Here is a 25,287-nt window from a genome sequence, read left to right as displayed (position 1 = left end):
CTCCATTCTTTTTCTAGTTTAAAATTTTTTTCAATTTTGTAATTTTTTTCTTCTAACAAATGACCTCTCATAAACGTTACGCCTTAATCTTGTCTATTCAGAACGACTGCTGTTAAGCTTTCCTTACACATATATTTGTGACTACTAACCGAGTTTGTAGCTAGTTTATTATTGATTTAAACTTATTGGACAAGTAACCCAAGGGAAGAGCAGATATCAAGTTTGACTCGTACTTCATGCAAATCACTCATGTATTGAATAAGAGACTTGGCCGCATAACGTCTAAAAGTTAAACACTTTTCTATCGCTTTTTAGAAAGCTTGTCTTCACTGTACAATTTAATAGGTATTTTAGATAACAAAAAGCGGTAGTCTCAAACTACAATAAAAATTAAGCTTGTGGAGCTAACTTACGACTAAATCCATTAGATTCATACAAAAATTATAGTTTAAAAAACAAAAAAACACGGTTTTAGCACGCACTAAAAATTAAAAAATCATTCGGACATTTAGTTTGATGACTCAAAAGTTGTCCCTTTGCCAAATCTTCATTAGATCGCAGGTAAACATAAACAATTTCAGTTCGTGATGAACGATAAATAATAGTTATAACATTTATTATGAAAGAAACCGTCAAGCGTTTTGTCCAGAAAGAGTAAAGATTACACAAATGCTCTACGCTTTCATGTATAATAAATCATAGTTAATATTTAATAAAGATGATTACCTACTTATAACCATTTTGCATGGGTAATTATTTATCGTTCATCACGAACTGAAATTGTTTATGTTTACCTGCGATCTAATAAAGATTTGGCAAAGGAACAACTCTTGAGTAATCAAACTAAATGTCCGAATTATTTTGTTGTTTTTAGTGCGCGCTAAAAGCGTATTTTTTAGTTTTTCAAACTATTATTTTATTTTATACTTTTTAGTCTTACAGACGGTCAACCCCCCCATAGGTCCAAGTAGGAGGGGCAAGGCTTATCACAAAAGGATTGCGCCCGGAGCCCTAAGGTGACGCTAGTGACATGATATTTTTTACCACCTTCATACCATTCAGCCCTTGGTGCGTATCCTACCTTGGCTTAGGTGGAATCTCATAGATTCAAAGTCCAATCTTCGTATTCTTCTCGTCAAACCTTATTGATTGATACCCATGACATGATAATTTGGCGAGAAAATGTCATTCCGCGTTATTTCCAGCAAATCCTTTCATTTTATACCTAAATCATAAGGCTGCATTTTTAATAGCCAATTTGTCACCTTGAGACGGCCACCATGTTGGATTTAGGTCACGTGATTATTTTTTTTGTATCCCATTCAGCAAACCCCTTTGTTTAATACACATATCATAGGGATGTATTTCAAATAGCCAATCCGCCATATTGGATGTCTGCTCTGTTAGATTTTAGTCACGTGACTATCTTTTTGTATTCCTGACGGCAAACCCTTCCATTTGATACCCGTATCATGTGGGTGGACTTCAAACATCCAGTCCGCCATATTGGATTTGTAATCACGTTTCTTAGCTAGTCATGTATTGTTATCAGAACTCAGAGCGTGTGCAAAATTTTATCCTAATCGAAGACCGGGAAGTGGGTTGAATTAAGATTCCAAAATTTTCTTACATACACAGTTAGTTGCAAGTGAAGCTAATAAAAGCGTGTTAAAAATAAGACTTCTGATGTAAACATATCCATCAGAAGCGGAAATTTAGTGTGCAAAGGGGTAGTTTCTACAGCTTTACCAAGTTGCAAAGAAGGCAGCTGAAAAAAATAATATGTCAGCAATTTACTGACAATAAACTATTCTTGTCATACTTTATAACTTCTTCACCAATCAATGACCTTGTATTTTCAGTTTTAGAAGACTAAATTGTATACAAAATCTTGTAGTTTACACAGTAACTATTAAATACTTGGACCAATCTGAATATTTATAATACAGATCTTATGGGACAAATTGTTCAACAACGTGATATACTTCGTGAGCCTTTTTGTTATCTTTGGATTTCCTTTTCAGTTTCTTATAATCATCTGGAGAGTAAGTAGCTTGTGGTTTGTACTGAATATCTTGGCCTTTAAACTAGATGTTGCGTTTAAGTAAACCTGCTGGAAAAACTTGTCTTGGAGCTACCTTGATTGGATTTAATTAATCACTTATGTGACTCCACTTCAGTTAGAACCAGAGGGTTTGAATCTGCGAGAAACGATCGTCAAAAAAAAGGCCACTTTGACAGTTAGTTCAACCTATCTTATACAACATTTGAATCCGACCAAAAGAACACTTTGAGGGGCTATGCTAAAATTTGAGACTAGTACTGTTTAGTGAGTTTAACAATCGTATGACCTGCACACAATTCTAATTAAGGTATTCACTGTATGCACGTGTTATGGTGCCCCAATTATTTTAAACTTTGCATGTTAAATCTTATGGAATAAATGGAGCTTATGTGGATGCTGCTGACAAAATTTTTGGATTTTTCCATGAGAAGAAGCTTAAGCTTTCTGAGACGCATTAGCCAAACCATATAATTTAATTTAAGCTACTATATAGCTAAAGCGATTCTATCTGGAAAAGGTTATTTGTTCTACATTTTTATCTTTGATAACCAAAGCAACCATTTGTCAGAAACTTCTTTTGTTAAGGGGATGTCCTAGTTTGCCTTAGGTATCTGAAGTTTTTAAATTGAGTTCTTTTGCTTAATAATAACTGCTGACAACCATCCTTAAGCGTCCAGAATTTTTGAGATTTAGCGTAAGAAGGTTCTGGAAACTCAATGTTAAAAGAAAAGGTTTTTAAGAAAAAATTCCGTTTTAAACCTCAAATCGATTTGGTTTTCGCCTTGTCACCTAAGGTTACTGGGTATGAAAACTTGTGTTTGGTATTTTTGGTAAAATTTTTTATGGGTTACTCGCTCACTTTCAAAGGAAACAACCTGATCTGGTAATTCCTTTCAACTACTGAAGACTTTTAATAGCTTTTTCTTTTGTATTATCTGTAGAGTGGAAATTATTTATGTCAAAACTATTTATTAGAATTTCAGCCCCATTAGTAATTTATCTTTGTATATCTCTGCTCACTCTCTACGCATGTGGCAAGCTGACCATGAAAAACAAATTTGTTTAATTGTAAGCATACTAACAGTCGAGTTCCCTTGTCTATCTCTCTCTGTCTAAATATTTCTCAGTGTCAGCAGTAAATACAAACTTAAAGTTTTTCCACTTTAAACTAAATCAAAGAGATTAGGCAATGAATTGGGACCTGCACTCGATAACTCTTTTAAAGGTAACCATTAAAAGCCGACTCTTGTTTTAGTTATAAGACTAGACTCTTGTACAACACCGTAGTGACTTAAAAACCATATGAGCTAGGGCAATTTGTGGCAAACTACACTTAAATGTTTTAATACTTCTTATTTTTTGATAAACTGCTTATTAGTTTCATTAAGCTTTAGATTGATACGAAACCTTGCTTAACTGGTTGAATATCTTAAACAGCACAGCTAACGGCTGTCTACTAAGCATTATTAAATTTTTTCTTAAACTGTATAAAGCATTTTCACTTTTTATTAACCTCCTAAATTTCTTGTTCAAGTACAAACAAACATACATCGTAACACTCTTGCTCTTCTTTAGTTAGATCTTCCTCTAAGTTTAGAATTTTTTCAACTGCTACAAACTTGTGTAGGGGCTGTGATAAAAAATTTTCTTCATTTACGTGTGGTACATTAAGCAAAAATTTGGACTTAAACCTTCAATTTATCTAAGTTCATGTTACCCAGCATTTCATGCTTTAATCTAGGTCTTTTCTTCACTTCTGTAATTCAACCCGTTGTTACTTTTTTTCTTTCTTCAAATAAAATTAGAATTTACAATTAATCTGTTTTGCTTTGACATAATGCTGCCAAAAAAAAATTAAGTTATAATTAATCCTCATGTCGAAGAAAGTGTTCATATGTAAAGTTTTTTATACGTGTGATTATTTTTACTAAGAGTCACTAATTTGAACAGAGAATTTAAATAATAATCAATAAACACACAAAAAGTAAAATGGATAGTCACTGGCACTTATTTATGTAATAGGCAAGAGCTTAGAAAAAGCAAGACTAACGATTGAAAGTGTATTTCTCCTTAACTGCTGTAAAAAGAGTGGAATAAAAGAAATTAAAAAAGATTGCTGTACTTAACCACTGATTATACATCGTGGGACTTATAACCTACGTACACTGGCCAATGACTAGCTCTCTTTTTAACCACTATGAATAGTGATGAAAGATATGGTAGTGTGATTTGCAGTGCAATGATGTGTATGGCCAAGAGACAGTGTGTGTGAGAGAGTGAAGTAAAAGTAACTTATTATAAAAGGAATATAAATTAATTGATGAAATTTAAAAAAAAAATAACCATTTTGACAAAATTATTAATGCAAATGAAAAACGATATGCCGTATCAAACATTATCTCTTTTAAAATAAAATTTAATAACAGAAATCAGCAAGGTTTTTCGGTGATCAACGGTAAAATTTCTCTTTAAACAAAAACTACAATATTTTTCATAAATCTCAATTACGTAAACTCTAACTTAGGCTTAACCTTGGTAATTAAAGTTGTACAATACAAGAAAACATATTTTATAACTGCATAAACGTTATGAAGTCGTGCATTCAAACGTTGTTAATAATTTATTTAGTTAAAGCTGAGACTTACCTCGCCCATTAACCAAAATCTGCTTTTGCAAAAACAAAAACTCCTCCTTGCTTGAATGGACCTTAGATTATGCTCAAATGGCTGACTTAATATTGTCGTTTATTGAGTGCTCGTACTCGCTCTCTTAAGGCTTATACATACTGAACTCCTTGCTAGTGAAGACACTTGCAGTGTTATAGTAACGTTTTGAAGTGAAACTTCTTATGGCATGTTGTGAATTTTTTCAAGCGACACAAAATTTCTGAGCCCCCCACCACTCCAGCCGCTCTCTCTCTCTGCCTCGTCCCCCTTGCCACCAGAGCAGTGCAGATACGCGTAGAGTGGGACGTGGGACAGCCTTTCTCTGTGCCTCGCTCCTCTTGCTACTACATGCTCAAATTTTTACGTGTATATATATACGTGTATATATATATATGTGTGCGTGTGTGTGTGTGTGTGCGTGTGTGTGTGTGTGTGTGTAATGAGGTGTTTTTTGTTATTAAATAACCTCAAATTCGTATTTTAGTTGTAGTTTTCTGACATATGAGTTATAAATTGCAAAAAAATTATAGTATACCTTGAAAATTAATAGAGATGTCCACAAATTGAATTGAAGTGTTTTTATAACAACATGACCTCATAAAATAAGAAAAATCGTCATTTCTCGACGGAGAAATAAAATAGGCCACAAATACCGATTTTTTACGGGTATCCTAAAGGGAAAATAGAATATCGAGACGCACAAATAGAGGTGTCATTTGTTGTGATTACATAACCTCAAATTCGTATTTTCGCTCTATCTTTATGGAATTGGAGTTATAAATTACGAAAAAATTGCAGTATACTTTAAACATCAAAGCAGATATGCTCAAAGAAATTTAAAGTGTTTTCATGACAATATAACCTCAAAAAATTGAAAAAAACACCATATCTCGAAGGAAAGCAACATAAGTTGAAAATACCAATTTTCATGGGTTCACCAAAGAGGAAAAAACAATCGAAGCGTACAATTAGGTTTGATGAAAACATGACTTTCAGCCATTTCAAATACGAAATTTTTTTAACTTGTTTAATATTAGTGAAAAAAATTTACTTATTGACCTCGTAGCAATAACACATATGATTGCTTATCATATAATTTTCTGTATAAAATGAGTTCAATATTTGATACTTGAAGTTTCACTTCTATCGTGGGTCCCACGACCCATTTTTTTTTTTCGTTATAACTATTGTGAAAAGCAGACTTTTTAAAATATACAAGGCGTTCTTTAAAGTCTTTTTTTTTAACCATACTTTTCTTATTTTTATAATTTCTAATAAGTCATAAAGTAAGTAGTGACAGAACATAACACAATAAATAAAAGGTAAATTAAAGTATTTGATAAGGAAAATGAATGGAAGATCTGAGTAATAAAACAAAAGAAACATAAAACTAAGATAGCACAACCAAGTGAGTTAATAACATAAACGAACAAACGGGAACGTACGAACGAAGTCAAAAATTTACAGAGTTTTTAATCAAAGAAAAATTTAATAATTCATCCAGTAGTAGGTGCAAAAACAGGTAAAAACACATATATATGTACAAAGACAGATGAATAATACAAAAGCTTATTTTTGATAGAGAAATAATGTTTTTTCAATAAAAATTAATGTATATTAAACAAACACCTATCAACTGAGATTATCGATTCTTCTACACCTTGAATAAACTTTTACAGTTGAAGCTGTCAATTAATCCACACAATTCATTATCTTTTTTTTCTTAAACGATTTCCTAAATGATACCTTTATGTACTATCTTAGCCTTAAAGGGAAAAAGAGAACATTGCTTGTGCAGCTCGAAACATTGAGATAATAATTCTTCCGCACGTTGAAGAAAATGAGAGAGAAAGACATCTCGCATAGGTGTCAGACTAAGGAATAGAAAAGTTACTCATAGGCCTAATTGCCTAGCCATGCTACTTATTATCGGTCTTATGACGACTTCACCAGATGAACTGATCCAAGCGTTCCCACTCTATCCAAACACCAGAAGTCAGTAGGTTCTTGGGTACCCCAGTATAAAGTTACATTCTATAGCATACAATAAATGAATATAGATACACCTTTTATGAAATAATAATTTAAATCACCTAGCGTGATTTATTGAAAGTGGTGCAATTATCCTTGGAACTACGATATTTGGTAATTGGGTATTGAGTTATTAAAAAATAAGCAATTAAAAGAACATACTAAGTTCGGTGAGACAAGTACAGAATATATAGCTTAAACACGAATTGCTGTACAACTGCTACAAGACCGTCCGCTTTTATCGAATCTTCTGATTACTTCAAAACATTTTTTTACGCTAGTAAAATTTTTAACGCCGTGCTCGCACCTGTCACACACTCAAACACATACTTATTCTTAGTCTCGTATGTAACGACCATAATTTTATGTATAAAAGAAGGCTTAGAAAAAACACTTTATAGTATCGCGTTATCTGGAAGAGTATAGTATTAGATGCTAGTGAATGTAGTTTAATTGAAAAATCAGCTCATTCACTAATTTTAAAATTTTGAAAGGATTAGACTCAATGAAAATCAAATAATTTATTCGTAAAACCTCGTATAACTAAACTAACAATGAAAAAAAAAAAAACATAATGCAAAAATTTGCTTGAAAATATTAATAAATAGTTATTTATTTATTTAGAAATTTAAAAATTTGTCATCACACAAAAAGCTGTGATAAAAACATATTGTCTCAAAGTTTTGAAATACATTTTCTTATTAAATGAATAATTTATTATTGTTTATAATACGTCAAATGTTTGAAAACAAATTAATTCATAAGTAGTAAATAAAAATTTTAGCACCAAACTAGTTATGAAACGCAATGTTAATGCACTTGAAGGAAAATGTATCTCAAAGATTGCTTGTAGCTAATTTTGAATGAATACTGCTCTCGGTCTGGATATAGTAGAGGGAAGAGATAGGGAAACAAGGAATGTGGTATCTGTTATCTATTCATCTATGAAGAATCTCGCTAAGTGCGAATCTTACCATTTTTCTGTGACATTTGCTGAAGATTCCGTAGAAGCTATATCCAGAATTTCGAAAAAACATTATATCTGTAATGTGTGTGTATGTATTAATGTAAATCGGGACTTATATGGACAAATATAAATTTCGATTGCTATTGTTGTTGACAATATCAGAATTATGCTGACAGCATAATTTTTCCATGTTTTTAGTATCTATGCTTCAAGCATGTAATGTCTGCATAAGTCCTATTCTATGTGTGTATATAATAGCCAAGATTCGAGCTTCACACAGATGCGTTAGTACCCCTCCTCTCATTGCTCTGAGAGTGAGCTGGCCTCCGAAATTCTCCGTGATTTTCCTTCTTTCTTCTCCTATGCCTTTTTGTCTTCGAAGGAAGTGATCCTCACGGACCTGTCCCGTGTGGGGAGGTTAGTTTTAGTCGGTAGGCACGCCGGGTGAATCCGACACAACCACCAGATTAACTGGGGTGTTTATGAAGATTTTCTTCTCTCTGCTCTATCAAACAAAAAAAAAAAAAAAAAGTGTGCGTATCTTATACATAAAACATTGGGATTTAAAGCGTTAAACCTTTATTTTGTTATTGTAACTTCAATTAAAATTTAAATTTAGGATTTTAGATTCCACAAAATCTAGATTGGTTCTAACCTAAAACGTTTTAGGCTGAGCTCTTAGAGGTGGTTATTAAAATCGCAATACTCTATAGAACTGTTAATGATCGGTGTCAAGAATCAATAGGAGTTCGCAGAACGTAAAGGATTTGCACATAGATCCTAGATTTTAAAGTTTTGCACTATGTTAGATCATCTGTATTTCAAACATTGAAGCAGGCACAATGATATTAGATTTAAAAATTGTTAGTTACCCTTAATGTATGACTTTCTTTAGCCTACTTACATAGCCGTACAAAGTGGTACGTATTTTTCAAAATCGTTAGTGTTCCATGCTTCTGATTTTAAATAAATTTCAAGTACAGATTTTTTTATGACATTTTGTATGTTTAAAGTCCTCGAATTTGAATGAAAATAAGGTTTTTTAAAAGTTTTTCAAATTTTGATCAGATTCAACTCCAGATCAACTCAAGCTTATGACGACTATCATCAAAGCAGTGTTATTTTCTCCTCCAGAAAATGATATACGAAAAAATTTACCTAATGCATATGTTCGCAAAGCTAAACTTCCAAGTTTCTCAAATTTTGTAATTTTCTGCGTGATTTTATTGGTTATGAGGATGTGATAAGAGTTGGTCAGATTCCAATGAACTCCTTAAATACAGCTAAATGTCATGTATATGGAATGCATACAACAGAATAATCATTGATAAGAAGTGTTGAAAATTTATTGTTAAGTACCGAAAATAAAACAGATACACCAACATCGCTCTTTAGCTCAAAATAAAAGTATGAGAGAAATATCACTGCTTTACAAAAAACAATTTTCGACACGCCGTCCGCGGGGTCCTCGATTATGAGCCATCTGTTGTGGCTCTGAAGAACTCGATTTACACACGTGACTCACAACTCGTGCTGCGCACTCGTGCGTGTGTACGTCAATATCTTTGCAGAGCCACATTAGATGGCTCATAACCTCGTTCCCCGCGCACAATGTGTTGAAAAGTTGTATACACCACACTTTCGAGAGGTTAGGTGATTAACACACGCGTGTCTTCGCACACTCGCTAGCGCTCGTGTGTGAACTGCGTGCATCAATCGCCTTCCTCGAGCACTAGTATCGTAATGTCCTATTTGAAACCTCCTACAAATCTGGGTATGTTGGAACCTAAAATATAATAAGAAATAACAATGTGTTAAAAAAATTGTTGACAAAAAGTAACTGTATGCCTGCGTATTGAATCAAGATTCCCTCACGTAACATTGCCTGGTACGAAGACGATTTTTAAGATCGCGTTACGAAGTCACAAATTTTAATAATTTACAAAAGTGTGATATGATGCAGTTAATAAGCATAAATAATTATAATAATGAATGCTACTACTTACTAAGGCTGGTCGATGTATTAAGTAAGTACACATGTATCGTCAATATATACATATATGGATGTATGTACGTACGTCTTGGAGCATTTATACGACGAAAAGATAAATAGATTCTTCCACACCGAGGAGCTGACTTTGGTCAGTAGAGAACAAATGAACGGATCGAAACGATTTGAATTAGATCGAATCATTTGAATAGGAGGTCGTGGTACAAACAAAAAAGCTCTAATAAAGTAGGCATGTTATTCGGATAAGTTTGAATCTTAAGTGCGAGTACGTGAGCTCAAAAAGTTTTAAATAGTTAATACTAAAAAATTTTTTCTTGTACTACGTACAACAATACTATGATATACCATAAGGATAATATAACTAGTTTTTTAACCACGCAATCGTTTCGTGAGATACGATTGAGTCGTGATTGGGGCGTGGTATTTTTAAAACACATTAAAGAGAAGATGACGCTCCTTACATTTTTAAACAAGACAAGAACGTCGAAGAAAAATATGACGATGAATGTCGATTTACTATTAGTATCCATGATAATTTGGGACATCTACTGGATGAGATAAACATTTGGCTCAGAATCGAAAATTATTGTAATTCAGAATATATCATTACAAAAGCGGCTACTTCAGAATACAAGTGTGTAAATGAAGAACACTGCATAGTCTTCACTTTAATCAAAAAATAAAACGTATGTTAGAATTTAAATATAAAAAAAGCAAAAAAAAATGTTTTCTGCATCCAAATGGAGGTTTTAGTAAAACGAGGAATCAAATAGCTTTTATTTCTCGTTCTACATCTGATCAGCCTTATGTTAACTTAGACGTGTGTGAACCTTAAATGGTCAGAGATACTTAATTATTAAGTTGCTCGGGAGCGTGACGAGATAAGTTTGAGAAAGCAGACGAAGGTGACCGTGTTACTATTTACATTAGATTCGCATACTCGAATTATTAAATAGTAAAAAATAAGTATTTCCGCCAGTATGCCTGATGTATTTTTGTTTGATCCAGTCTCTTTAATCCTATTTCGTAGTTTTACCGGCAAATATAGGCCAGAAAGTCCTTAGAAGGATGAAAACGAGAACTGTATCACAAAATACTCCAATTAACTTTCAAAGTTTCTTTACACTCAGACTTAACAAAAGGTGATCTTATCGTTAATTTAGCTGCCAGCCAAATTTTTTTAGTACTTATGGTGTAGATAAGTGTATTCTTAAAAAATTCAGTGCTGCCAACGGCATCTGATGTTGTATTCAGGTATATTTTAAGTTCTAGCTACAGATAGCATGCAGTGTTAGGAGCTCTTGGTAACTTAGTAGTAAAGCACTTCCTTCTCCTCTGAATTCTTATTCATTGTTATAATTACTTAATTGTTAAATAACTGTCATCTAGAATGTTTGGATTTCATCAATGTTTAAAAAAAGGCATGATGATGAGAGCTGATTTAATAAATGACAATTTACGATTAATTAGTTGGATAACAGAAAATAAAAAAACATTAGCATCATACATTAAAAATCTTAAAACAGTATTTTTTAAGAAAATTCATTCCATTCATTACAATTATGAACTATTTGTATAAATTAACCTCAGTACATATTCATATACTCCAAAGATTTTTACATAAGCAACTTTTATTAGGAATTTAGTAAGATTATGGAAGATTTCAAATAAATATTCAAAAAATATTTTCTTGAAAAGTTATGACATTCCTCTAAAAGTACCTTTTAACAGATCTAAAAGGTAAGGTAAATTTGATGTGTCGAGTTAATATTTTATACAAGATTTCTAAAGCCCTAACACGTTGACAATAAATAGTAATCTCCCTAGTGAATCTTAAGATTTGTAAAGTTTGGAAATCAAAATACAAAAACGGTCAAACTTTTTTTTTTGCCATCATGCTTTTTGTATGACACTTGTAGCGTAATACTGTCTAGTACTCGAACTCTAACAAAATCAAACTAAGTAATATTGACTTTTGACTGGTACTTCATGCAAATCTCCCAATAAATACGTTACTGACTTTTTATGTCGTAAGTATATGGAAATGTTAGGACATTATTTTAATCCCTTTGAGATTTATATACAATACCAGTTAGAAGTTAATATTATTTAATTGGCTTTAGTCAAAGAACGAGTACTAGACTGTATTATTCTATGAGTGTTATACAGAAAGTATGCTAAGAAAAAAAACTTGACCGTTTTTATATTTTTATTTAAAAGATTTGTAAGGCTAAAGATTTATTTAGAAGAATACTATCCATTGCCAGTATATAAAGGCTTTAGAAATATTAACTCAACTTATCAAACTTGCCTAACCTTTTAATTTTGTTAAAGGGTTTTTAATGGTGATCTCTTTTACGCATTATTTTTTTTGGGTTTGACTAAATACACATTAAGTGCCAATTTTATATTATAGTTTAAATTATATTATATTATAGTTTTCATTCGAACAATAATATGAGGGATCAGTGAACGGTTAACCATGATTAACGCATGTCATTTGAGTATGGGAAATTGATGGTTACACTATTTTTTGAATGCAATCGTTGAAAATTCATCTGGTATGAATTATTTTATACAATGCTAAGACAACCAGGGGGGGAGGGATAAGTAATTGGAAATAATAAAAAGATAAGGTTTTAAATTAAGAGTACCGAAGTGCAGGTGATAGTCTAGAAAGAAATGTAGATCGAGTAACAACGCGGTTTCTCCTCAGGAAAATCTCAATCCTACTCTACTAGTCTCAGGGGTTTTTGCCAGAAAAAGTGTTTGTAGTATCTCTCATGAAATTAGTGATCCATCATAGAATTGTTGCTTCTCCATGAAGTTTTTCCTGTCTAGCTGAGAAAACAATCTTCAGTTGACGCATGTGCATAAGGTTTGTTGGTGAAGGTGTTAGTTCTATCATACGAATACGCAGCTATTCAACCGTAGTCGTAAATAAAGCGTACTGAATTCACTTATGGTCTAAGTAAAGTCACTTATTGGGTGTTAACACTAGGACGTAGCGTAATAAACTTCAAAGAGTACATGGCAACTTCGTTTACCATTCTTGAAATAGCATACTCTACAAATACATCAGTGTGTGATGCTTGCGAGATGCAAAAGAGCATTTTTAATAAATAGTTTAACGCGCTAAATAAAGCTCATTAAATAACCTTGAGGCTTTGCTCCTTAGTGAGTTACTTTGTTGATCTATATACCGAGTGTTATTACGTTGTTAATTTACATTGATTAGTATTGTCTTCAATGTTATTTAACAACTACGGCGTCCCAAGTATATCAATAAATCCTCTCGATTCACTTTGGAGAAACTGTGCATGATAAAATTGGAACAAAAACAGCTGCAAAGCTTCGACTCGCGTGTATGTAGTGTATACTGCATCATGGACTTGTATGATGCCATGAACAATTATTTGTAATTAACCTTATATATATCCGATAGGTTTTGTATTTTTTCCCTCTTATTATTTTAACCTGATACGTATCGTATAATCTGAATCTACTCTACTTCAGTTTCATGTACTTCCATGTAAAGTTACTTGTATCCGCCAATGTAATCGTAGATCTGACTGAGGTATTCTTTTATCTTTTTAGAATTAGTATCGCACAATGTAAACCTACATTACTTTTATTTTGACCGTTAACCTCAATTAAACACCATGGCATCACTCTATACTATTTTTCGCGATACGTTTTGTAGTGAAATGTGACACTTAAAACACCGTTTCTAAAAAAATATCTCAGAGATGTTTCTTGTCATTTACGATAATTTTACCATATTCCAGCGCTCTAGTAAAAAAGATGAGACGTAGTGCATACGAATTCAGACACGGGATAGGCTAATGATAAAATTTTTCTATGGTAATAATTCCATTTTAGAATGAGAGAACTACTACAAAACTTATACCTGATGGAGCTCGAGTGATCTGTCCTCTTTCACTAGTTATTCTCTAAGCACGTACCTCGTAAATGTCTACTTGACCATGAAAATAAAAAATTATGCTGCGTCTGTCAAAGAGAATCTTCGACCACTTCTATATGAATCCAATGCAGCAGAGGTAGATGTGGACTCATATTCATACTACATTTTATCAAAAAACTTCGTCTGCTTTAGTTACTAGATAAACAACGTAATTTATAAAAAAAAACATGCTTGTCATGAATGTTAATTTTTGTACCTCGTTTTTTTTTATAAACCTATCTTGTAAGGTCAGATTCACATATCCCTGTTCAAGAGAGCCTTATTTCTCCAAGAATGGTAGTAATTTTGTACTTTACAGTCATCAATGCTAGTGCAAAGATTTCGAGAGATGCTCATTCCTTTCACGCAGTGATGCAAAAATTTACTGAGGCCAGAGTGGGAGAGAAGTTTTTTCAGTCTTCAAACATAAAAAATTAAAGGATTCGAGGACCAAGATTGCATTAGATCGTAGACTTCTTTGAAAGAAATATAAAGAGCTCTCTAAGCCAAAAATTAAAGGAAATTATAGCTGGAAAAACACCAAATTTCACCCGAAATCAGAAAGATACGAAATATTAAAAAAAGAAACTGCTTTTCAAATAAATAGCCCTATTAATTATTCTTAAAAACGTATGTGACTAGCTTTATCTCCTGGCCAACTTAAAATGAGTTTTGCGTTGTAAGCAACAGCTTTTTTACGGAGAGTCTGTTAATACGTACACGCTACTATATACAACGCTTCCATCTGCGATTCTCCATAAATACTTACTTTCCTCTCGGATCGTATACTGTCAAAGAAAAAATATTTACCCACACAACTGAGAAAAGTCTACAATGTACCTCTACTGCATAAGCCTAATATCCGCTGCTTCGTCCTTTGCATGTATTTATATATTTTCACCACTGCCCATGTTTTTTAGCTCATAATAGGATCGCCCTTAACATCCGCAGTTACGCATTATACCCTGAATCTGTTCAACCACTAATTAGTTACTTTACCCCACAGTTTTGACAGGAATAGAATTGGTAATCAATCCTAGATGCCACTAGATGAAAGGTGAAAGTTCGTACGACATCACCTTTCTGCAGATTAAGCTGTAGATTCAGTCTCTTGTTACATTATTTCTGCGGGATCAGAAAGAATCAAAAATATTGCTTATTAACCCTTTACGGTCATCATGCAAGACTGGCTTGGTTACCTCTTTGCATTACTCTGGCAAAGACAGCACGTGCAACCATAAGCCTATTAAATTACATGTTGGCAGCTTTTCAAAGGCTGCGAAAATAAAGACAGCGTAGCGAAAAAAATGACTAGTAGGTGCCTTGAAACGCTAAAGTTAAGGTCATGCTGTCCACAAAGTAACCCAACATAGTATACAGCACTGACAGCTCCTTGGTAGATCTCTTGAATATGGTTGTGTCGTCAGAACAACGCCCCCAAAAAACTCAAAAAAAATTTCAAAGCCGCTCGAAGCCCCCTGCGTAATGTTAAGAGCTCCCCCTACCGTAAGATTCTCCACAGATCTCATGCTGCTCTCACGCAAAATAAGGGGGGATTCCGCAGATTCGTCCGTTATTTTTACCCAATAAGACTCTGCTTTTCTATGGCCTTTCTCCCAGCAATTCCTTCGTCACCCCCATAAATTTTCAAGTGTCTCCCGTAACCTTCTGCTCTACATTCAAAATAAATGACATCGTTCTAGCACCTTAATTTCTGTGAAAATTCAATAGATGGGTGTTGTCTTCAGCTGTTCAAAGGTATTAATTACTCAGGACCACAAAAAAACAGAAAAGACACTTAGATGTGTCTGCTAGTAAACTGTGTTTTTTGGGTTGCTGATCACGAATCCGAGCTCGGAATTACTCAAATAGGTCATAATTTATTTTTAACTTTCAAAATAAGTCTAAGTTTGAGCATTAAAAAATAAGATTACTAAATTATTGTTACTGGAGAAATCGGATCTATAGGTTGAAATTAGCCTCTAACTGCAAAAGAGTGCGATGAATCCATTATTTTGGTTTACCATAGATCTATTTAATACAAATCTTTATTCTATATTTTATTTTGAATATCTGTTATTATTTTAAGTAAAATTTTTTCCTATACTACAAATTTTTGAATTTAATTCAAAGAATTAACTAGTTTAATTATTTAAAATTGAGAAATTGATTTTTTCTTGACACGTATTACCAATACAAAGTTGGCACTTTTTTTTATCTAAACGTTTTTTTACCAACAACCATGTACCAGTACTGACACCATGGTATTACTAATTTTTAAGATAAAAATATAAAAAAATCGAATGGAACATATATCACTGAAACTCTGAACATGTATCCAAAATTAAATTTATTTGTTCGTTTTGCATTAAGTAGATCTATGGTCAGCTGAAATAAGCGATTTATCGTATTTTTTTGCAGTTATAGACAAATTTCAGCCTATGGATACGATTTGTTTTGTAACTATGCTTCGGTAATCATCAAATATTAAAGCATGACTAGATGTATCTTTAGAAAAAAATTTATTTTTAGCTAATAAGTTAAAACATATGGCACAGACAGAGAAGTGTTTGTGTCCTTTTTTTGTAATCCTGTGTTATTTTTTCACACTTATTATTTCATACAAAATTTGGTAAATATTAAAAGGGTGCATCTTTTAAATAAATTTATTTAAAGATGTTGAATACATTTTTTTTTATTTGATAGTCTTTTTTAGTATATTAAGTAATTTATCATTATCTTCTATACTAAAATTCAAATTTAAACACTATGCGGGTAATTTGTACACAGTACGCTAAGTGAATGCTAAAGTGCTTTATTTAAGAGGTAGGAAACCTTCTACAAAAATAAAATGACGAGGGTGTAAAAAGCCCTAAATGATCGCAGAGAGGTAGGCTACCTCTCGGCTAGGATCCATCATTTTGGCGTCACCTAGTCAAGAAAGACATACATCACCCAAGAAAGTCGTGTGAACGAGCTTGGATCAAAGTGATCACCTTTGGAGTCCAACAAGTAGTAAAGTAAATAATTTTACGGCTTCTACTGAGTGATGAATACATCTGTGTATACCCTCGTAATCTAGTTCCAATAGATGAATATGCTTATATAGGTTAAAAGAAATTTGGGAGAGTCATCGTAGACAAGGCTTACGATTCCTTAGTGACCTAAATAAGTGACATCTACCAAGAGGTAACTCAATTTTTTTTTTCACTAGTTTGAACCGACTCGAGTGATTCTCATCTTGGGCCATCCAGCTGTTTGCCTACATCCATACCCATTTTTCCAAACGTGAAAATTCAGATTTAAAATTTTGAAATTTAATTATTGAAAAAAAACTAGTAATATAAGACTATTACAGTGCTTATATAGATTAAAAAAGCAATTTTCTTTCACAGATGTATTGTTGTTTCTTGAATAAATATTATTTATTAGTTTAGATTTTTTGTGCGCTGATTTCAAAGTCATCTTTCCCCATAATATTTTTTAGCACTTTAATAACGAACTTATAGTTCTAGCTTATTTACCGAATTGTATCTAGTTAAGATTATAAACAAAATTATTCAACACCTAGTTGTTTTGATATTAAATACTACGAATCTTTATTTGTCAAACTTGACTCATGTTCACATTAGCTCTGTTACAACATTCACACCGTGAATCAAACAAAACATCACGTGTTGTAGAATTCAGAATATTTCAATTTGTTTAACATGGAAATGAGGTTTATTGAGTGATACAAAAAAAACAGGTATTGAAGTAGTGCAAGTAAGAATAACATTTTGCTTTAATATCAAACAACAATAATAATAATCTAAAAAATAAAAATGTACTCAACCTGTTAAACAAAACAAAATAAAAGTGGTAGGGCTATAATATTCTGCGAGAGGGTCAAATTATGTTACAATATATTGACGTGCTGTCACGTATTGACGTGATGTAAGTGCTGCCTTATCATATATAATACATAGGAATAAAATTTAATAAAGTGTATCTGTTAATGTTTTACTAACTAAGATCTTACTATTACAATAAAACAGAAAAAAGTCACAACAGTATTTGCATGATTATCAATACAGGCAGAGTGCATTTACATTACTGGAACTAAGCCAATATTAATATTAATATAACAGAAATACCAGATAGGCTGAATAATGATAAATACTCCACCAACAAAGATATCGTCGCATAGGCAAGCTGTAGAGTAACAGATATACGTCTTTTGCAACATCTGAAAATTGTTGATAAGATGTTAAAAAAATTCACAAAAGTGATGAATCATGTTTTTTTTAAATTACTAAAAAACTTCAGACTGTATGAAAAAATGTTGGAAATGAAAAAAAGTCTTGTAAAAAGACCTACAAAACCTCGCCAAATTTTTTGAAATTGTCTATCTGCAATGTTGGAAAATTTTTCAAAACATGCTTTTTTTCGATTGTTAAATACTAAGAATTTCCGAAATATGCAACTTCAAAACTAGGGCTGATTGTGCATCTTAACGACGTTAATGAACGCTCAAAACGTCATATCGATTGGTTGAATAGTTTTTGTAAAAAACCATTTATTTGTTAAAAAGGTGCTCTCAAAAAACGCTGTAATTCTTAAAAAATAATTTTGTAATAATAATTCAAACGGAACTCTTATTTCAAGAGCCTCTACTATCATGTATGTGTTAAACTTAATCGATTTTATCATTTTTAATTGTTCAAAAATAATTTTGATCAACACGTACCTTTTTTAGCTTGTGAACAAATGAAATAACTTTCTGTTTCTGGTCGTACGTCTTTGGAAGTTGCGTCATTTGAAAGCTTAAATTTTTCTGCAAAATAAAAAAAAAAGTTGCTATGGATAACTGGGAGGCTGATTAAATTTTTTTTTTGATTGGGCGTAACTCCTTCAAAAATAATTTTTTTTATTGAAATTTTTGGATAATATACCTAGCTGGTTGATTCTAACTGGTTGATACCTAACTTAACTGGTTGATCTGTAATGTACGAAATTTTCTAACAAAATGTAAAGACCGTTTCAGAGTTAAACCTTTTTCAAGACAATTTTACTTATGTTTATCAGCATCGATTCACGACCAATGACGTCATCGTGATTGTGCTTGAAGGTTCACACTTATCCAACTCCGCCCACTTCAAATCGAACTGACCAGAAAAAATCATTATCTCTGGTAGTATAGGTCGTAGGACGTTAATTTTTTATTTTATTTATAGTAGCTCGTAAAAATAATAAGTTTAGGAATATTTTTAACTTTCGGAATAAATGTCAAATTATTATACATTGACCTCTTCCATCTAAATTGCGCTATGTATAATTTTTATAGAAACGTTGCGCTTATTTTAAGAGTGAAAATCGCTGGAGTGTGAAAAACTTTGTCAATTAAAAATTACAAAGCAGTGAAAAAAATTATCCGCTTCGGCCAGGAGTCGAACCTGGGCCTCCTTCTTGCCGGAAAAGTGCGTTAACCAACTTCGCCACCGAAGCCTTAAAGGACACCCTTCTCCACTGCTCTGCTTCAGAGATTAGTAGGGAGATTGCTGACTGCCATGCTACGGAGTGTGCCCACTTTTTTCCAGTGGTTCGAGCGCCCTGCCGCGGCCAAGCGGCCGAACCAGGCGCACATTTTTTTTTTATTTGAGAAGCACGGTAGGGCGGTAGGGGTATGAGAAGAGTGGATTCGCGTGGAAATGTCCATATAGGCGCACATTTTGGAGACGCGTGGAAGGGGTATACCGAATGTGCGCCTACGAGGAGAGGAGTGGAAATGTCGGCTATATAGCTGTATATATCTGAGCACACAGCCAAATTAAGCGACGACACGAGTTTTTCTCTTTTGAGAGTCTTTTGACTCTGCACTCGAGTACATGCTATGTATATATTTAACTGACTTGCTCTCGCTCTGGCTTCAATGTTATCTATAAATCTTATTCAATTAAATCGTGGAACTAAATGCTCATTAATTATATATACACAGACTTTTGATTTCAATACATTATTTTTTAACAATCCCGTACTCTTAACATTCCTAAATTCATTTATGTTTTGAAAAAATATGTAGCTTCAACTTTTTTTTAAGGTTTTCAATACAGCTTTAACCACTAATTTATTAATTTTACACATCCTAACTGCTGTAAACTGTAGGACAAGCTCCGGAGGATATCCATGAACATATGTGACTTCGAAAGTGACAACCCTCGTTCTTCGGATAGCTAAGATGGATAAGGCTTATGCCCCTTCGTAGATTGTTTTGCACTTAAGGGTTCAAATCCACTTCATGGTAGATATTTTTTTTTTCTCTTTTTATTCAATTTATTATTTTGTCTTCATTTCTTTTATTTATGTTTCGTTAAAAAAAAATGTATATATATATATATGACGTCAACATTTTTTTTTCGGATACATCAAAATAAATTAATATTGTTATTTTGATACTTCTTGTTAGCAAGGCAATTACATAATTTCATAATAACAAAATAACTTTTAAGGATTTTAACATAATTTGTGTATTTTAAAACTCCTAAGAAATTATGAACATCCTTTTCACGACAAAAAAAAGCCGCCCGTCTGCTGCTATTTACTTGATGTTGAAATTTCAATCAGTAAATAAATTTGATGAACACAATAGAAAATAGTTTTGTAAATATTTTAAAATTGTTTGCAAATCTTTAACAAGGTGGGCTACTTTTATTTATTTTTAGACAGCCAGAAGAATAATAATGAATGAAACAGTTTGATGAATAAGTAATAAAATTTATTCGGCAAGATTCTGAGACAAAACATTTGTAATACCGCAGTATTTTGTTTAAAAACAAAAAAAAATGAATTACCTTTAAGGGTGATGATTGTAACAAACATATTTTTAGGCTGTAGATTATTAAGGAAGTTTAATAATTTATATTAAATGCAGAAAAAGCATCGTAATACTTTTAACAATGATACCATCGGGTGAGTGCAAGAAAGAGTCTTTTTAGAGTAAAAGTCAAGAAAGAGCCTTTTTAAATTTTCGGACAGAAGAAAGTCTTCTTAAACTAAAAGAAAAAGCCTTTTTATACAGAGGTACACTCGCACTGAGGTGTCGGCGTCGATTGGTATAATTAAGCCCAACGAATTGTCGCTTAAGATTATTCTTCGACATTTTTGAGTTCTTATTTGCTCCTCACCCAGCTCTCGGTTGGTCTCGTACCCCTGTACGAATCCACATATTTATTCTATACTGGAGAGCAAAACGAGGAGTTTAACAAAAAGACATCGATTCCTTTTTAACCAATTTGTTTACTTCTATTTTAAGGTAGTATTGTATATATTTTTATAGATCTATTATATATATACACACATAAATGTAGTACCAACTTAAAATCGGAGAAATAAAAATTAAAGGCTCTTTCTTAAATTCAATTTGAAAAGGCTTTTTTACGCCTATTACTCTGGAAATACTCTTTATTATGCTAACGTGACAAATTATTTAGAATCAGGAATTGTGAGAACTAAAAAAATTTTTTAACTACAAATTTATATATTAATAAAAACTGAGTCTGGGTCTATTTCTGCTAGCAAAAACTTCGATTGAGAGTTAAGGGGGATGTTGTGATATTTCATTGATTTAAGAAATTTCTGAAAAAATTTGTATAGGTATGTTTCAGTATCATAAATAACATATTAAAATTTCAAAGAGCCTAGATTCACCGTTGTTGAGAAATAAAATCGCGAAGTTGGCCACTTATACACATGCTTTTAAGAAGGACTTGTCGGAAAATGCACGTTTTTACTCATAACTCTTAAAATTTTTTTAAGAATCTTTTAAAAAATTAATATGTTAGAGTTTATTATAGTTGAAATAAAATTGGAGAAGCCTAGCTTCACCGTTTTTAAAATATAACAGTTTCAAGTCCAGTTACAACGTTACTAAAATACCTATGTAGTGGTACAGTCCGAGGCGAAAGTTAGCTTAATTTGTTGTTTTAACGTTTGTGTTTACTTTCCTGGGCATTTTTCTGTTTCATACACCTAATTTTTAAATTATTTACCTGTTTTGTTAAGAATAATCACAACAAAGACATTTCTAACACGAAAATTCAATTTTGAAATTGACTGTACCACGACAACCCCCTCAAAATAGTATCAACATACACATTTGTAGTGTAAAATCTTTAAAAAATCTACAGTTTTCTGAAAAAATCGACCAATTATTTATTCTAGTTCTCCATTTTATTCAAAAAATCGTGAAGTATTCAAACTATTATTGTTTACTGTATTTAAGTGCATACTTTATGATGAATTATTTCAGCTATGATTCTCAAAAATTAATATGTGGAGCTATGAAAAAGGCATTTTAAAGATTTTAAAGTTAAGCTACTCGTCGTGAGAGTTTAGCGAGCTTTTTAATAAAAGCAACCTATGTCGCGTGGTTGAAGATACCGATAATACGACTGTTACTACAAAAAAAAAAAAAAATTAGCTGCCTTGCGTTGTGTGGCTAGAGATGTTTTTTGATGGTCTATCTTATCAACTACAAACAATCGAATAAATTTATGCAAATCATTGTGTGTTGCATACAATGTAAAATTAATTGATCGATTGCGATACTTAAAAGAGCAATTTAAATTGTGAAATTTTAATATTTTGTATAGTTATTCATCTATAAAAATATATATAGTGCCACCTTTGTAACAGAGGAAAAAAATTTTTGTTAATTTTTGTTAATATTTAAAAAGTCTGTATTCCAGTCTGTAACGATCGTCTTAACGATATAGACTGAGCCTGATGAGGTTGGCGTTAAGACCAACGAAACGTTGCTCAAACTAACACCTGACTTTGGAGTTTTTATTCTCACTCCTAAATTAGCTCTTACTGATCGTGTGCTTATGCACAAAACCTCAAGAAATATTTAAAAAGGTTAATTGTTTATACAAAATACAACTTTTTTTTTTAAATCCATACTCCGAGTTACAAGTGGTTGAAACTTATATGTCTTGAATGAAAAAAGCTTTGTTCAGTTTCTGTTAGACTCTTTAATCTAAAATACGCACTATTTATAAAGACTAAAGATTCTACTTTCATGTTTGTACATATATGTAGTACGAATTTTGTCAATGCAATAACCACAAGGTATTGATAAGGAATGTAAATACAAGCTCAAAAATATAATATATGTACGTAGATAAATATTCACGTATAATTGGATGTAAGTTGTACTTTACTGGTAATGATCATATTTGATATAGTCGTAGTAAAAGTATGAGTTTTCTTCTACTTTCGGCTTTTTTTATATACATACATACACAAATTATGTTAAAATCCTTAAAAGTTATTTTGTTATTATGAAATTATGTAATTGCCTTGCTAACAAGAAGTATCAAAATAACAATATTAATTTATTTTGATGTATCCGAAAAAAAAATGTTGACGTCATATATATATATATATACATTTTTTTTTAACGAAACATAAATAAAAGAAATGAAGACAAAATAATAAATTGAATAAAAAGAGAAAAAAAAAATATCTACCATGAAGTGGATTTGAACCCTTAAGTGCAAAACAATCTACGAAGGGGCATAAGCCTTATCCATCTTAGCTATCCGAAGAACGAGGGTTGTCACTTTCGAAGTCACATATGTTCATGGATATCCTCCGGAGCTTGTCCTACAGTTTACAGCAGTTAGGATGTGTAAAATTAATAAATTAGTGGTTAAAGCTGTATTGAAAACCTTAAAAAAAAGTTGAAGCTACATATTTTTTCAAAACATAAATGAATTTAGGAATGTTAAGAGTACGGGATTGTTAAAAAATAATGTATTGAAATCAAAAGTCTGTGTATATATAATTAATGAGCATTTAGTTCCACGATTTAATTGAATAAGATTTATAGATAACATTGAAGCCAGAGCGAGAGCAAGTCAGTTAAATATATACATAGCATGTACTCGAGTGCAGAGTCAAAAGACTCTCAAAAGAGAAAAACTCGTGTCGTCGCTTAATTTGGCTGTGTGCTCAGATATATACAGCTATATAGCCGACATTTCCACTCCTCTCCTCGTAGGCGCACATTCGGTATACCCCTTCCACGCGTCTCCAAAATGTGCGCCTATATGGACATTTCCACGCGAATCCACTCTTCTCATACCCCTACCGCCCTACCGTGCTTCTCAAATAAAAAAAAAATGTGCGCCTGGTTCGGCCGCTTGGCCGCGGCAGGGCGCTCGAACCACTGGAAAAAAGTGGGCACACTCCGTAGCATGGCAGTCAGCAATCTCCCTACTAATCTCTGTCTGCTTAGGCATGTCTTTAGGTCGAACGCCGATAATCTCGGAATAAATGTTTAAAAAACTCAATAACCAACATATATGTGTGTAATATAAGTTACCGATTTTAACGGTTTTAACGCATCTAACGTTTTTTTTTTTTTTTTTTAATAAATTATTTGTTGTAGGAGGGCCGATATTCATTTAAATTATAAATATTTATTTGAAAATATTAAGTTGTACTTAATTTTGTACACATCTGTACATAAATAAATACACCGAAATAATTTTTTTTACGACACATTGGCAAAATTTCAAAATAAATCTTTGTAGCAATACGATGGAAATAAAAATACATACAGCAGATGAATATTGCGATTGTTTATTACATTTATTAGGTGTTATCGTCGTTGTCTTCATCGTCGTATATAAGGTGGTATCAGCGCTTCCAACTCTGAAATTTACTGCTGGTAGTGTTTTTAACATGCCAATAAAACTCGTCGTGGAAATAAATTATAGTATAATGTCAGCATAGTTTTATTATTTTTAATATATTGTTACGTTGGCGTGACGTACCATTCGAGTTTAAGCTTTCGCTTAATAACTCGGGATACACTCTGGGCACGTAAATGGGACACAGAGCTAAAGGGGTAGTTCTAATTAACGACACAATATTTGCAAAGGGGCTATGACTGTTTTAACACAACTTGAAGCGACTATTATGCAAGGAATATCCCGATGCACTTAACTTGCTCGCGGTTCGCCTGAAGTTAGTCGATTTTATCCAGAGCGGCGTACCGAAGGGTATCTTGTTCGCGATCTAGACAATACCGGCACCGTTACGGGAAAAAGTTTCGTTTCTAGAGGTTACGTGGGGGTAAACGGTAATTTGACTCGCGACCTGACTCGGATGTACTAATACCGTCGCAAGTACTGACTTTCGCTCTAATTCTATTAGTTCTTGCTCCGATAGTACTACTATCGTGGTGGATAGTGGCGTACACGTAAAACAACTTAACAATTTTCAAGGATCCATGGGTACCAATATCGTAGCGGATATTAGTGCGTCCGTGAACAACCTGAATAATTTTCAAGGATCCACGGGTACCAATACCGTGGTGTATAATGGTGCACACGTAAAACAACTTAGTTATGGACCCGGCCGAAACAAATTAAAAACGGGAAAAGAAGGAATACTAAAAATTTGGTATTATAACTTTCACACTTGCTTTTATTTAAATATAAATGAAGTACACTGCGAACCAGTAGGAGCTGAGTGAGTAAGGTATTTTTACGTTACACGCTCGTGGAGGACTGAGAGATAGTAGAGGTGGACTCA

The 25,287-nt window shown here is 32.6% G+C and overlaps 1 protein-coding gene across 4 annotated transcripts in view; it reads left to right on the top strand.

Annotated features, from left to right (window-relative positions):
• Unc-76 (fasciculation and elongation protein Unc-76) overlaps positions 1–25,287 on the top strand; it is a 495,633-nt gene that overhangs the window by 60,698 nt on the left and 409,648 nt on the right. The gene's annotated exons all lie outside the window — the stretch shown is intronic.

Source organism: Copidosoma floridanum, unplaced genomic scaffold (genome assembly GCF_036245765.1).
Source record: "Copidosoma floridanum isolate Cflo_tuat_1 unplaced genomic scaffold, Cflo_Japanese_pri ptg000004l, whole genome shotgun sequence".
NCBI lineage: Eukaryota > Metazoa > Arthropoda > Insecta > Hymenoptera > Encyrtidae > Copidosoma > Copidosoma floridanum.
Note: the sequence above shows the minus strand (reverse complement) of the source record. Positions and strands in the feature narration are given on the sequence as shown.